This window comes from Halictus rubicundus, chromosome 3 (genome assembly GCF_050948215.1).
Source record: "Halictus rubicundus isolate RS-2024b chromosome 3, iyHalRubi1_principal, whole genome shotgun sequence".
In the NCBI taxonomy this organism is placed as follows: Eukaryota; Metazoa; Arthropoda; class Insecta; order Hymenoptera; family Halictidae; genus Halictus; species Halictus rubicundus.
This window is the reverse complement of record NC_135151.1, coordinates 22,124,268-22,139,453: the sequence shown is the minus strand read 5'-3', so window position 1 is coordinate 22,139,453 and position 15,186 is coordinate 22,124,268. Positions and strand designations below refer to the sequence as shown.

The 15,186-nt window shown below is 40.1% G+C and overlaps 1 protein-coding gene across 3 annotated transcripts in view; it reads right to left on the bottom strand.

Annotated features, from left to right (window-relative positions):
- Nucleotides 1–15,186, bottom strand: part of Scgdelta (sarcoglycan delta) — a 429,272-nt gene that overhangs the window by 24,527 nt on the left and 389,559 nt on the right. The window lies entirely within an intron of this gene.

The window sequence follows — 15,186 nt, the reverse complement described above, 5'->3', positions numbered from 1 at the left end:
TCGACAATATTGACAATAGTCGAATTCTACTCCCTGGCAGTGTCATATACGCCTAAAAATACCATAGTGTCGTTCCAGGGTTAAACAATTCCGTTGCGCCGGTCACTGGTGACCCCCCGTCGGCATTGAACGTGTTAAAGTCGCGAACTGTCGCAGTTGGCGCGTAGTCTGACATTGTTGTGACCCCTGCGAACGACTATGTCCTAAACAAAGGTGTCGTCAATACGAGAAGCGATCAACGGAAAACACTATAGAAACACGAACGGGGATTCATCTCGAAATCTCCTAATCGATAAACTCGTCCGTACGTTGTTTGACCTGGTTTGACCGGACAACAACTATGGCACCGGTGTGTGCTCAAAATTCATGGCGGCGTGCCCGGTATATTGCACTTGCACTTGCCGGCCGACCGCTATAATAGATATCCATTAATACTAACACACCGCTTGTGTGTAATGTATACAGGGTGGGCCCCGGCCATTTCTCACGCATTTATTGGCCGGCGCGGCAACTTTTCCGATGAATCAAAATCGATTCGGCTAGTCCATTGACCTTAAGCTCAGACCATCCGCGAATTAGCTTCCGTTCGTTGGTTGTTCATTGTTTTCCGTCGACTTCAATCCGTTTCACGGACGTTATGCGAATTTTTTATTTCTCCTTTGTGAATCCGCGATCGCGCGAACAAACGGTTGTTATGCGATCGATTAAATCGGCAGTCGCATACACCGCGGTTGGAAATACGGCTTTGTTCTGCGTGCGCGTGTGCGCGTGCGCTCGTCCACGGGGGATTATGGAAAAAAAGATTTTTTTTTCTCTGCACCCGGTACCTTGCCCATGTAAATGCCATATTTCTTCGAGCGTGCAAATTTTAATCATTTATTTAATCCGCGGGCACGGATTTGGAATTTTTATCGACACTTTTTCTATTAACCGGCGTTATTGATTCACCCGGCCGCCGCGCCGCGCCGTGACGGAACGTGTGCTTCGATGTTCGACGACAAAAAACGTGTAGCGCCGGTACACCGAACTAATGCATTTTTCCTCCTTTCTTTTTCATTACGGTTGAATGGTCCGCATTGTAAGAGCAGAATGTTGTCCACGGCGGAACGTTCGCGAATAAGTTCGATCAAATGCCGGAGATTTTTTGGCAGCTTACGCGCTCCGCGACAAAAAGACACGCCTGATTTATTTATGATTTGCAGAATTTCCGATTAACGAACTAACGCGTTTCGGTGGCATGCATACTTTAATTGCAAAATACTGGCTGTCGGTGGGCAAAATTGAAAAGCCTTCGTTTTTAACACGTCCACGGACAGGAAAACTTTCAGTGAGCTGCAAAAATAGACAGGCAATTTCTCTTGAAATAAACAATAATAATAAGTTAACTGTCATTAGTAATGACAAATGAAATGTATATTAATTACAAGAACAAATTTCAATTTGAAATGTATATTAATTGCAAAAGCTTAAGGTTGTATAAAATTAAATGAATAAAAATTGGCTTTGAAATTTTAATGCTGTAGCATTCACGTCATTTTGCATCACTATGAAAATGAATGCTATAGCATTTGCGTCCGCGAACGCGTTAAATATCGACAGAATGATGGCACATACTGTGACTCCCACTAATGTTCGGACGATCTTAAAAATCGCGTAACTCTGTCAATGTTGGACTATGCTACTTGAATTTTTTCGAGGAGTTAGGACAATCGGTTCGCTACATAACGTGAAAAAAAAATGTTTGATTGAAATTGCTATTGGTCGAGATTGCAGAGTACTAAAAGTTGTAGTTTGCTAGTTGGATTTGCTGCTTTAGTTGGATTTACTAAAAGTTGTATTTTGCAACTTTTTTATGCGGGCTTAGATTAAAAATTTAAAAAGTACATCTGCATCAATAATACATAGTCTGAATATTTCATCCGAATCGGTCAACGTTGCAATGAGCTGCGTTAGTTTAACGATGAAAACTCAGGGGTGAAAGTCGCAGAATTTTGGCCTTTGGAATTCTCAGAATATGTAAAATTCATATCGTACAAATCATAATTCTACAAATATCGTAATCATAATCCACATAATTCTACAAATCGTACTTTCCAAATTTTCAGTGCAAGTCCACATCAAAAAGTTGCAAAACACAACTTTTAGTATTTTCTCTGCAATTTTCTACTAATTGCAATTTTTGTAAAAATTCTTTTTCTCTCCATGTAGCAAACCAATTGTGCCAACTTCTTACGAAAATCCAAGCTGAATGGTCCAATGTTAACAAAGTTGTACAATTTTTAAAAGCGTCCGAATGGGAGTCACTGTATATGAAGAATTTGTTGAGAACTGAGAGGATTCAAGATTCTAAACGAGTCCCATTTTATTATACTATTCAACTTAATTATTACTGTTTAAATGTCCCCAATTTTCCGAAAATAGGAGCTTCATTGACCAAGCACTTTTAGGACCCGCTGAACCTATAGCTTCATCATATTCTCACCAAAAAGTATAGAAAATAGGACATTAACCCTTAGCACTCGAAGCTATTGTAACTCCAAAACGAAACATTTCTTCCGGCCTAGAATATTTCCCTTCTATATATATATATATATATATATATATATATATATATATTTTTATGTTATACATACGAAAATGGTGCAATTTGCTCACACAACACTGAAGTGTTTAGTAATTTATTAAATACAAATAAATGTAATAATGTAAGAAATATATTGAATACAGCAATTTTTAGTGACGCCGTACAGTCGCCTTTCGAGTGCTAAGGGTTAATAATCGGAACAATTGCTCTATGCTCATAATTCGCGAGACAAACGAGAGAGAAGAAATATTCGTGACGTCATGGGACTTCACCTTGACACATTTGCGGCGTATATATATATGTGTGTACGTATGCATAGTTTGTCGCGTATTATGCGCCGGCCGGGCAATATGTATTTCGTACACGCGCATACATAGGTGGGCGATGTATACAGGTGAACTCTGTATAGATAGGAGGGTTATAGGGGTCGGTTCCGTGAACGATATTAGGTAGGTGGGGCATCTGTTCCGTAAGGGCTGTATACGGTAAGCCGTTAGTGCCAATATAATATCTGTATACTGTGCCGTCCGACATAACGTTTCAGGTTGTATTATATATTGTTCGTAATCGAAGATCTCGTAAGACCTTCCGATCCGAGCGAGATATTGGAAACGCAGCTAGTTATGAATTTCGTTCTACCCGGCGAACTTTACGATAGAGTTCGCGCAGTAAATTCTGTTTCGAGCGACGCGAAGATCCGCGATGTAAGGGAACGAAATTTTATGACTAAATCGGTAGGAAGCTCGCGGGCGAACCGAACGACGGCGAGTGGGGAGGGGGTTGGGGGGAGGGGAGGAATAAAGAAAACCGCTGGCTCGATAAACTTTAACTACCGAATCATTTGATTACCGGGGGCCCCGCGTAACAGGAACCACATTGCTCGAAGAAAATGTTTCCACGCGTCCGAATGACCGGGTTATGAATTCTCATTCTCTATTCACGGATTAAAATATTGTCCGCTATTTTTTGTTTTTTTTTCTCTTCCTGCGCTGTTTTCGCGAGACCGTACACACGGATGATATACCGCTTCGAAATTGAAATCCTGGATAGAAAACTATCGCGACGTTTAAATTTAACTGTTGAATTATTTGAACACCCGAAATGGATATTGTGGACTTTAGAAATCCTCCGTCGATATTAAATTCGAGATTTTTATATTTTTGCGGCAGCCTATTTATTTATTTTGTTTTTATCACCGGGCAGGTTCGCGCGTCAATATTTTCGGAAATGCGCAAGAAAGTTCGCCTGTGTTCGCTGGCGAATATCTCGTTCATCTCCCTTCCATGCGTTCGAAAAACTCTTATCAGTCTTTGACAATGATTCATAAGAGTGAATTCTCGATGTATGTCAACATGGGAAAGAGACATACTCGAGCCGTGTTATGTTTACACTCCTCGGCGTCCGAGGCCTGTCGACCTTCGTGGCCCCTCACGGAGTATAGCCCGCGGTAGTGGGGATAGTTCCGCGACATTTATCATCCAGGCCTTGGCGACATATACAGGGTATTTCACCTAACTCGAGCATCTATAATATCTCGCTTGTTTTTTATGATAGAAGAAAATTTCAGAAGAAAACATTAGTTGGTTCAGAGGGGCAAATATTATGATAGGCAAAAGATTTGTTCAAGGTTATATTTTGTGAGATTTCAAGGTCATCGAAGTTTTTTTAACTGGAACGATATATTTTTATCATCGCTATATGATAGCCGAGGTCAAGACCATGGTCCAACGACCTGTAATATTACGACCTTCGCGTGACCTTGAGTATGAAAAATTCATAAAAGTAGGGCACTTGATGCAAATAGTGAAATAACGATGACAGGATCTCCCTAGGGATATTATAGACGCTCGAGTTAGGTGAAACTGAGGAATAACTGAGTATAGAGAAATCACTGTAGTACTGACAAAGAGTTCAACTAACTTCTGTTTTAGCATTGCTAATAATTAAGTTTCTTAACATCTAGAGGTATCCATTTTCCGACTGCCATTTTGCACCATCAGTTTGAAAGCATTCAGTTCAATTAATATTGCTATTGTGCTAACCTATGATATGTAAATCAGGTCCAATGCAAGCTTCGATTTTTAACATTTAAAAATGTTTGTGTCCCAAATTAAGGGATTTTACCCCTATCTAAAACAGAAGGTTCTCACCCAACCCGAGGGTCCAATAAAATTATTAATAAATAAGGGTGCAGCAGGTTGAACCACTTCTACGTTCAGCTGTCGAATTAGGTCATCGTGTAACTCGCTCGAGCAATAAGAAACCGTTCCACGTGTGCAGCCATTAATCTATGAATCTTGAATTCCATTCGTGCATTAAGAACACCCACGGTACTCGTTACGTTAAGTACAGACAATGATTCCGCGATGCCGGGGGGACTCGGTCGGATCCCGCTCGTCGTTAATAACAAATACCCGGCTCTCAATTAATTTAACCGGCAGAAAAGTTTCCCGGGTTCGACGACGCTTGGGCGCGCGGCAAGTTCCTAACCCGAAGAGAACGATTTAATTTCTCGGAGATCTTGCTCGCGATGGGATCGAGCAAATCCGGCGGGATTCGCGATACCATGGTAAAGAGAGCTTCGCGAAAGGAGAGGTCGAGACTCTCTCATCAAATATGAATAGGTGGAAAAGAATGGTGGATCAAGGTGTAGGGGTGGGGAAGGCGGGGGGGGGGTGGGGCAGACGGGATGGTGCGGAGGGCATAAAATATTTCCCAGGTCTCGCGAGTGCAACGCGCTTTCGCTCGGATAAGACGAGCGGGAAACTTCTGAATGGATATCAACCGCGCGTCTCGAGATACTCCGGGACCCACGACTCGCTCGGCTACCTTGCGTCCCATTGTCATTTGTAACGACGCGATTTTTCGAAGTTGTTCAGTAAGGGGGCCGGCAGGCATTTGACCTTGACTGTCACGCCATGTTACGCTGTGCCTTTTTTTCTAGACATTTTATAGACGAATCTCTCTGCAATATACGTATATGAACTTGCAAGGGTCAAAATCGTGACAAATTGACGCTTCAATATTGCAATGAGCAGTTTAAAATTGGTCACTTGTGTTCCCTAAAAGTCCAATCTACGTCTGTATGGAGCCCAAATTGCGAATTTCTACCTGATCGTCGAGTAATTTGTAATATTCGGCGGAAAGCTCGCTTTCTGAAGCAAGTATGACGTCACAAGATGGCTGCCGCAGAGAGATTCTCTTAATTTCGAGAGATTTAGTGTTCGTATCGAAAAGAAGGCTCTGGACAGACGTAGCAAAGATATGTACAAACACGGTGGTATGCATTTTTAATTGATTACGTACTTATTTAAGACGTAAAATGTCTAGAAAAAAAGACACTGGGCATTGATTCGAAAGCTTCGACCTGTCGCTCAGTCGGCCCTTTGCACTCCGGAATTTTGTAAACACCTGTTAAATGTCGGCTCGGCCTTCGCATAAGAGTGCAAAGGGTTAAATGGCTCACCGAGTTGTCGAATGCTTTAGCCCAGTCCCGTTCAGCTGTTGCCCGTGCGGGCATTTGGTTCCCCGGGCACAAGCGAATTGGCGGGCACACACCACGTCTCCTTGGGAAACGTTGCATGTGTTGCAAAATAAATATATTGATACTAAAATGACGACAGGAAAAGAAATCGGATAGAATTATTTACTTGTGAAGCGCACAATCATTATTTAACATTTACAAATTGTAGACTCATTGACGAAATATCAACGAAAAATTATTAACACGGATACTAACACTACATTTTCAACGTTGTATTTATGATAAAATAACAGCACACGGAGTATTCCATTTATCGTATAATTTTCTATTGCGTTGCACAGCGATTGAGTTTGAGCGAATATCGAACCAGAAGTTCTACCTTTGGGAAAGTATGTCAAATATTTTCGTATAAAATCTGTTTTTGTTTTGACAGAGTTATTTCGAGCATGAACGCAACGAAAACCAAGTGCAGAAATGGTTTTGACGTTATCCCTACAATAGATGTAAATACAAAAAAGAGTTTTTGGAAAATGAATTGAACGTATGCGTTCTACGTAAGCACGAAAATATTATCATCACTGCGGATTATGCGATCGATTGGAGAATGCATAAATGTGCAATGAACGAGCCCTGTTTAATGCAAAAGTGGTGTACGTCAATATTTGTGTATTTGGTTTAACACCATATTTCAAAAGGTTTTGATTGCATAAAAATAAAAGAAAATAATTGTAATATTATTGTAGCGTAGCTTGCATAAAAGAAACCTGACATTACAACACTTTTACTTAATTCCTCATTATCCAATGTTTCAACTTGCACAATTTGTGCATTAAACGGCTCAAGTATAAACCGTCTGTTTCTTCTCAGAAATTATCTAACCACTATGACTGTGAAATAAATCGTGGTTCGAGGGGTTAAGCATAACCAGAGATCCAAAACAATTATACAGTGTTTACTCGATACATGTCCAAAACACGGGTCTGGTCACGGACATATATCGGCCAGGAGATACTATTCCTTGCTCCACGCGATCTTACACTCCTCGATGAGGTCTCTGAAGTTTCTTGGCCCCTCATGGGGTATACCCCGCGGCAGTGGGGATAGTTCTGGAACTTTTATCGGCTAGGCATTTGGGGACATATACAGCGTGTCCCACGAGCACTGTCCACTTGAATATCTTGCTTATTTCAAACAATACGAGAAAATGTTACTTACAGAAGCGAAAAAACAATCGTGACCTCCATATCTTCTCTACGCCTCCACTTGCAAGAATATCATTTATACTATATCATGTAGTTGCTTAAACCCTACAACTTCAATTCTATTCAAGTAGACAGAGCACGTGGGACACACTGTATATACAGGGTGGCCCACATAAATGGGAACACCTAAATATCTTTCGTCTTTACAGTCCTATGAGAAAACGTCAGAGGACAAAATGACACTATTGCAGGGGGCCATTTCAATGGTGAAGAAAAAAATTTTTCATGTCGTGTTTTCTAATGAAATTTCAAGGTCACCGTTTTTTTTAAATGGTAAAAGTATATTTTTTCTACGATAGCATGATAGACAATAAAAAACTGAATTTAGTGGATACCACCTTTTTGACCTTGAAATGACCTTGAGAAAGAATAATCAATTAAATCAAAATTAAAACTTACGTGTTTCAGCAAAGATTGCGTTCTTTATGTCGGGTCGACCTTTACATATCATAAGGTCGTATCATGTCCTTTTTTTTAGGTGTTCCCATTTATGTGGTACACCATGTAGAATAAACACTGTACATACTTATTTGTCCCGCTGAACACTTCGCGGCAGACATCGTCGGACCATAAAACCTCCGGCGGCGTGACAGTTTGAGTCGATGATTGGTCCGTGGGAAGTATAAACATTTATACTCGGCTGACGTAATAACAAGCTCCCCGGGCATGATCAGAATATTGAAATCGTTTAAACCGTGCCATTCCCGCAGATCGCCGGATTTTTCGCTGGTCGAGACGGCCGCGATCCCGATTGCCCGTTTTCTATTTACGACTCGCGGATAGGTAAGCGACAGGCATTACTCACGTCGCGTCTACAAGAATCGTTGAGGGAAACGGCATCAGCGGGCAGGCAACATGCCCGAGTAGCACGACCGGTAAGAGGAAGCGAACAGAGAGAAGAGGAGGCGAGGAAATCGGCACGAGCAGAGAGATAGTCGGGGTGGCTCGGTTCCCGGCAAGAAGAACGACACGAGAAGTGGCGGAGGGTCTTACATTTCCCACGGGGTATCCGCGTTGCTCGCAGACTCTTTACTTACGGATTGATACTCAATTTCCAGCGAGTTTAGCCCCTATCGAGGGATCGTTGTGCCTGATCGCAGGGGCTCCTTTCGATTTCAAATAAATTCGATAATGGTGGATATAAGCGGGTTCAATGCTATCCGGGAGGGATATAGAAAGGGATTTCTCTATCGTCTTCACCTTAATCGAGAGGGTTAAGGCGGGGTGCGCGGCTGATGCCTGGCTTGTCGGTGGATCCGGCCGATGTGCCAGTATCAACGATTTACGGGTAAATCGGCCGCGAGCTCGTTGTCGCGAGCAGCCGCGCCGATTTTTTGATCGAATCTTCCTGCCGCGGTGGCGCACAGCGGGCAATTTGAACAAAATCGGATTCAAAATCAAGGAACTGTCGATAGGAATGAGGTAGAGCGATGACTTTTTTTTTAAATGAAAGCTGCAACTTTGTAGAATATGGGAAAAGATAGAAAGATTATTACCATCCAATCGTTTCAACGAAAAAATGACTTCATTAGTTTTTGTCACAAAAATCTATTTTTTACAAAATCCTGAGGTCGTAGACAAATTTTGAGACCAGATTTGAAATCAGCGTGAAAAATGTCTATGGGAAATGATGTATAGCATGTTAAAAAAAAATTTTCCGCGCGTGGTATTGGAAAAACTAAAATTTTCTTGAATTTGTGCGCGTTTAACGAATTTTCTCGAGGTTAAAAAACGTTCGTACCACAATCTCTCTATTTTTCCCATATTCTACAAAGTTGCAGCTTTCATTTGAAAAAAAATTTCATCGCTCTACCTCATTCCTATCGAAAGTTCCTTGATTTTGAATCCGATTTTGTCCAAATTGCCCACTGTCTGGCGCGGAGACATATCAATTGTTCGATTCGTACTTTGAACAAACGTAACTTTTCTCTAAATGAAACTTATCGATTAAACTCGTTGTAATAGTTAGACCGCCGATTTTGTGCATTTATGGGAAAGTGAGTAGGTAAAATTTAAAAGGGTGAAGAGATTACAGAAATTCAAGGATGTCGTTTCATTACTTTTTAAAGAGTGCAAGATGTTTGTACGTACATTTTTTAATTTTTTTATCACTCCAACCAACTGCAATCGAAACTTGTTTCCTCATTCTCTGGCAAACTAGTCGGTCTAACATCCGGAAAAAATTCAAATCATTCGGACCATTTTTAGATTGTTAAAAGGTGTCGACATACACCTTAAAAAAATCTTCGCACATTAGGCAACTTTCCTCTACCCTTTTCTCCCTACGTTCGTGCATCACACAGTGCATATTTCATGTGCTTATTTATGGCATTCCGTGCGCGAAATTCAACCTACTCTAGTTTTGGCTGTGCAACACTTTTGTTCGCATTCGAGTCGTGCTTTTTCTGGACACGGAATTTAGACCGACCTCTCTGCTTTTCATTTTTATACTTTTTTCGTTTCATTGATTTTTTTCTTACCACGTTTCTCTAATTAGCACACCTATTTTCCAGAGGTGAAATAAAAATTCCGGAAGCCGATCGGCGTGAGTCCAAGTTTGTTCGAAAATGACACACGTGATTCGAGAAATTCTTTAATGTGTAGAAATGGTGCGGCTGTTGGGGCAATTAAGTTAGCGTTTTAAAAGGTAAATAATAGACGGCTAGGGAAATTCGTCGAATTGCGAGACAGGAAAATTAGAGAACCAATGGAACGCGCGCAGAATTGTATGCAGCGCTCTTCGTAATTGCATCGCCAGTCCCAAGCGATAGGCTCATGAGATGGTAATGCATATACGTATTACTGTGGTACGCGATACTGTACACTCTGTACATATATTAGATTTGTGAAGTGAGCTGGCTGCGAGCGATCATTATTCCGACGTATGACGCGCGCTTAGCGAACCTGTTAACTGTTGCGTGACATTTTCAGGCTTGTGACACATCAATCTTCTTAGGGATGAGAGCCGCGACTCTAAAAACGAGCGGTCTATTAATTTATAAGGATCACATTTGCTAAAAGCATGCAGCGCATCAGCTTCTGACATCATTACTTTAATGCCAACACGTCGCGGCTCGAGAGCCAAAGTTAGCTGTTATTATTCATTCATTATACGAACGACAGGAATCCATTGCATACATGCATCGAGCGTTTGAAGCACTCAATGCATTTTTAAATAGAGTGTACCTAATGTCGCGAATGTATAGAAGCAGCATTATTCAATTTTTCAACGATGCTAGAACATTCTGTTTTCCCTGTTAAAAACTCTGCTGAGAGTCAAACTATTCAACGTAATTTCCCTATACTGATTTAGATTGTATTTAAAAGATTCTTTAAAAGCATTGTGGATGGCTAGACAAGACATAAATGATTAAAAATGGCCAGAATAGAACAACGTGTTTTGCATGTGTCTTCTATGCAATTTTTCACAGAGTTGTGCTAATTCAATTACATTGTGATTCAGTTACACAATTGAATTACATTGTATGTCAATTATATAGTAAGTCTACTACGTCGTGGCTGAATTGCATAATTCAATCCTTTTAATTAATTCAATTACTGATTATTTTAATCAGATGTGCAATTGAAATACAATACAATTAAAACACAGCTCTCCAAATTGTAGCTCAGTGCTTTGAAGAAGTGCGATATACTTTTATATTTTTCATTTGTATACTTGTTTGCTGTCTGTGCAGCGTATTTTATATTTCTCGTCCTTGTTCATAATACTGATAGTAATTTAATAACTAATTTAATTACAATGTATCTTATAATTGTACTCCAATTGCAATTATGAACTACATTGTAATTTAATTGAACGAAGATCCGAATTATAAATTACAATATGACTGAATTACAATTGCAATTATGAATTACAATGTAATTTAATCGAAGATCCGAATTGTAAATTACAATATGACTGAATTACAATTGCCATTATGAATTACAATGTAATTTAATCGAAGATCCGAATTATAAATTACAATATGACTGAATTACAATTGCAATTATGAATTACATTGTAATTTAATTGAGCGAAGATCCGAATTATAAATTACAATATGACTGAATTACAATTGCATTTATGAATTACACTGTAATTTAATTGAACGAAGATCCGAATTGTAAATTACAATATGACTGAATTACAATTGCAATTATGAATTACAATGTAATTTAATCGAAGATCCGAATTATAAATTACAATATGACTGAATTACAATTGCCATTATGAATTACAATGTAATTTAATCGAAGATCCGAATTATAAATTACAATATGACTGAATTACAATTGCAATTATGAATTACATTGTAATTTAATTGAGCGAAGATCCGAATTATAAATTACAATATGACTGAATTACAATTGCATTTATGAATTACACTGTAATTTAATTGAACGAAGATCCGAATTGTAAATTACAATATGACTGAATTACAATGTAATTTAATCGAAGATCCGAATTATAAATTACAATATGACTGAATTACAATTGCAATTATGAATTACATTGTAATTTAATTGAGCGAAGATCCGAATTATAAGTTACAATATGACTGAATTACAATTGCAATTATGAATTGCATTGTAATTTATTTGAACGAAGATCCGAATTGTAAATTACAATATGACTGAATTACAATTGCAATTATGAATTACAGTGTAATTTAATTGAACGAAGATCCGAATTACACATTTCAATATGACTGAATTACAATGTAATGCAATTACTTTATAATTATAATTCCTGGAGTAATTCAATCGTAATTCTGCACAACTCTGATTTTCACGAATTTTCATAGACTTTTCAGCAAAACGTCGCCAAATATTTTGGTTCTGTTGTAATAAAACTCACGACAGATTTCAAAATTAGAAAAAGAAGAAATATACTTTGGTCCCGCCCAGTGTGAACTAAACCTATGCTATCACGATGACCCGAGGAAAGTATAGTTGGAAGTATGTCCAAACCGCGAATAAAGGGTTCGATTGCGCGGACCGGATTGTCTAAGGACAAAGGCGGCAACACGCTCGACGCCGAAAAAAACGCTCCGCGGTTGGGGTGGTTCGAGTGGGCGCATCGTGTTCGAAAACCGTTCAGCGTGTGAATGAATGTACGGCCGCGTTAATTACACCCGCGTCGAATTACGGCCGCGACATTCGCGCACAGCCGCGATAAATCCGCGGGGGGTGCGCAGGGCCAAAAGGTTACGCTTGCTCGCGGCGATATTACTCAACGCCGTTAAATATCGCGTTACCCGCGGCCGGATTTTGGCAATAACGATAATGAAACAACGAACACCGGTGTGACCGTGCTTTTTCTAACGACCGCCCTCTCGCTCGCTCGTTTTCGACGCTTGTTATCAACCCGCGCCGTAGTAACGAGCCCTCGCGGCCCATCCCGAAAAAGTTAATTATAACCCTGCCACGAATTAACCATCCCACGCTACACCCCGCGGGAAGACGAACGAACTGAAAATTACGATCTTTTCCGTGGGGAGGTGGAGGGGGGAGTGAGAGATATCTCCGCAACGATTCCGGCAATTAGGGGGAATTATATCAACCATCTTGTCGACGTCGCGTTATCGCCGCTTCTTCCTCGTTTCTGCGTGTCTTCCTGCCGGGAACCGGGAATCTTCCCGAATCTTCCCTTCTCGGTTGTTCCCGCGATCCCGATCGCGACGTTCTACGCCAGAGGCCTGCTTTGTTACGCGTACACCGGGAAACTCGCGCGAAACTAATTCAGAACCACGAGACACGAGTCGATATTAATGAGAGTGGTTACACGCAAACTGTGAACTCGAGTTACCGTTCCCGATCAGGAACGTTTCCGGTAATATCGACGGAATTTCTGTTTATAAATTCGATTAGCGAATGCGCACTGCTTGAGGGATAGACGACGACGTCGCGGCGCGGTTTGCGAGGGTGCGGAATGCCTCGGAGACGGTATTGCATCGTGTTGCAATGGTAGGTGCAAACGTAACTAGTCGGGCGCATGGATCGTTGATAGGTAAGATGGTTTTGCACCTCTCTGTTGGCAGCTGTGCACGGGAACGGTGGATTCGTTAAAATACAAAGCGGGACAAGTGAATCGATGCAAATAAGGATAATAATAAGGATTCGAAGCAACGTTTACGGTTTTGCGCGTCTCAACAGAAACGGTTATGATGGTACACAAATGCTAGGGAAATGAAACTGTCGACAAACACTGACAGCCATAGTAAGACACGTTTAGACTGGTGTTTACACAGTTTTTCTCGTATTTGAAAGTTAGTTGTCAAGATGAAGATGATGAGTTGTCGCGTAAGTCAAGATGAAACCACTTAGCGCAGATCAAAGAAGCAGTATCATTTCATTGTGAACGTTGGTCGCCTTTAAGTGAGAAATTTCTAGAACGGAATTTTTTAAACCAATTCTGGCACGTGCGTTCTGTTAAGCAATCCACACCATAAACTTCACATATATCTTTGTGAGCCTCGGCAGCTTTTTTACCTCTACGGAAATAAAAAAGCAATATGTGCCTATAATGTCCGTTTTTGCACTGCATGTTCAAATTGACCCAGAACTAACAATTTTAATCTTACGTGTAATTTGCTTCAAGAGTAACCTAAAAGATGCAGTTATGAAATGTCGGAAAGAAAACAAATGCAACGTTAACAGAAGTCAATCAAACAAAGCATAAAGCCATCTATTAGTGAAAACCGAAATTACTTTCTTGCCAACTTAATATAATATTTTACAAAAATAAGTATTTGAAGCAATGTTTACAGTTTTGCACGTCTCATCAGATACGGTTATGATGGTACACAAATGCTAGGGAAATGAAATTGTCGACAAACAAATATGTGCCCATAATGTCCGTTTTTGCACTCCATGTTCAAATTGACCCAGAACTAACAATTTTAATCTTACGTGTAATTTGCTTCAAAAGTAACCTAAAAGATGCAGTTATGAAATGTCGGAAAGAAAACAAATGCAACGTTAACAGAAGTCAATCAAACAAAGCATAAAGCCATCTATTAGTGAAAACCGAAATTACTTTCTTGCCAACCTAATATGATATTTTACAAAAATAAGTATTCGAAGCAATGTTTACAGTTTTGCACGTCTCATCAGAAACGGTTATGATGGTACACAAATGCTAGGGACATGAAATTGTCGACAAACACTGACAGCCATAGCAAGACACGTTTAGACTGGTGTTTACACAGTTTTTCTCCTGTTTGAAATTTAGTTGACACGCGTAAGTCAAGATGAAACCACTTAGTGCAGATCAAAGAAACAGTATCATTTCATTGTGCGATAAAGGTTTTTCGCTACGGTAAATTGCAATGAAATGTGGTGTAAGTCGTACGATGGTTGCAGGAATAAAGAAAACCTATGGTAGTGTGTCAACTTCTTCGAGAAACGGTAGACCGCAATTTGTTTCTGACAGAGCTGCACGTGAAATTGCACATCGTCTTCGGTCTGAAAGTCATAAAACTCCAAAAATCGCGGCTCAAGACGTTGGAGTAAATGCAAGTGAATGGACCATTTGCTCCTTAAAAAGAATCGGGTTAAAAGGGAAAGAAAAGAAACGCAAACGAGCTCTTTCAGACAAAAATATTAAACTACGAAAAAAATTTGCTCACACATACAAAGAGTGCACAACAGAACATTGGAAAAGAGTGATATGGCCCGACGAAAAAAAAATTAATAGATTTGAATCTGATGGAAGGTCTTGGTACTGGAGTTCGTCCGAAAATAGTAATCAAGAAAGTAGCATAAAACAAACTATGAAGTTCGGGGGAGCATCAATTATGTGTTGGGGTTGTTTTACTCATAAGGGTGTTGGTCCCTTAGTTCGGATAGAAGGT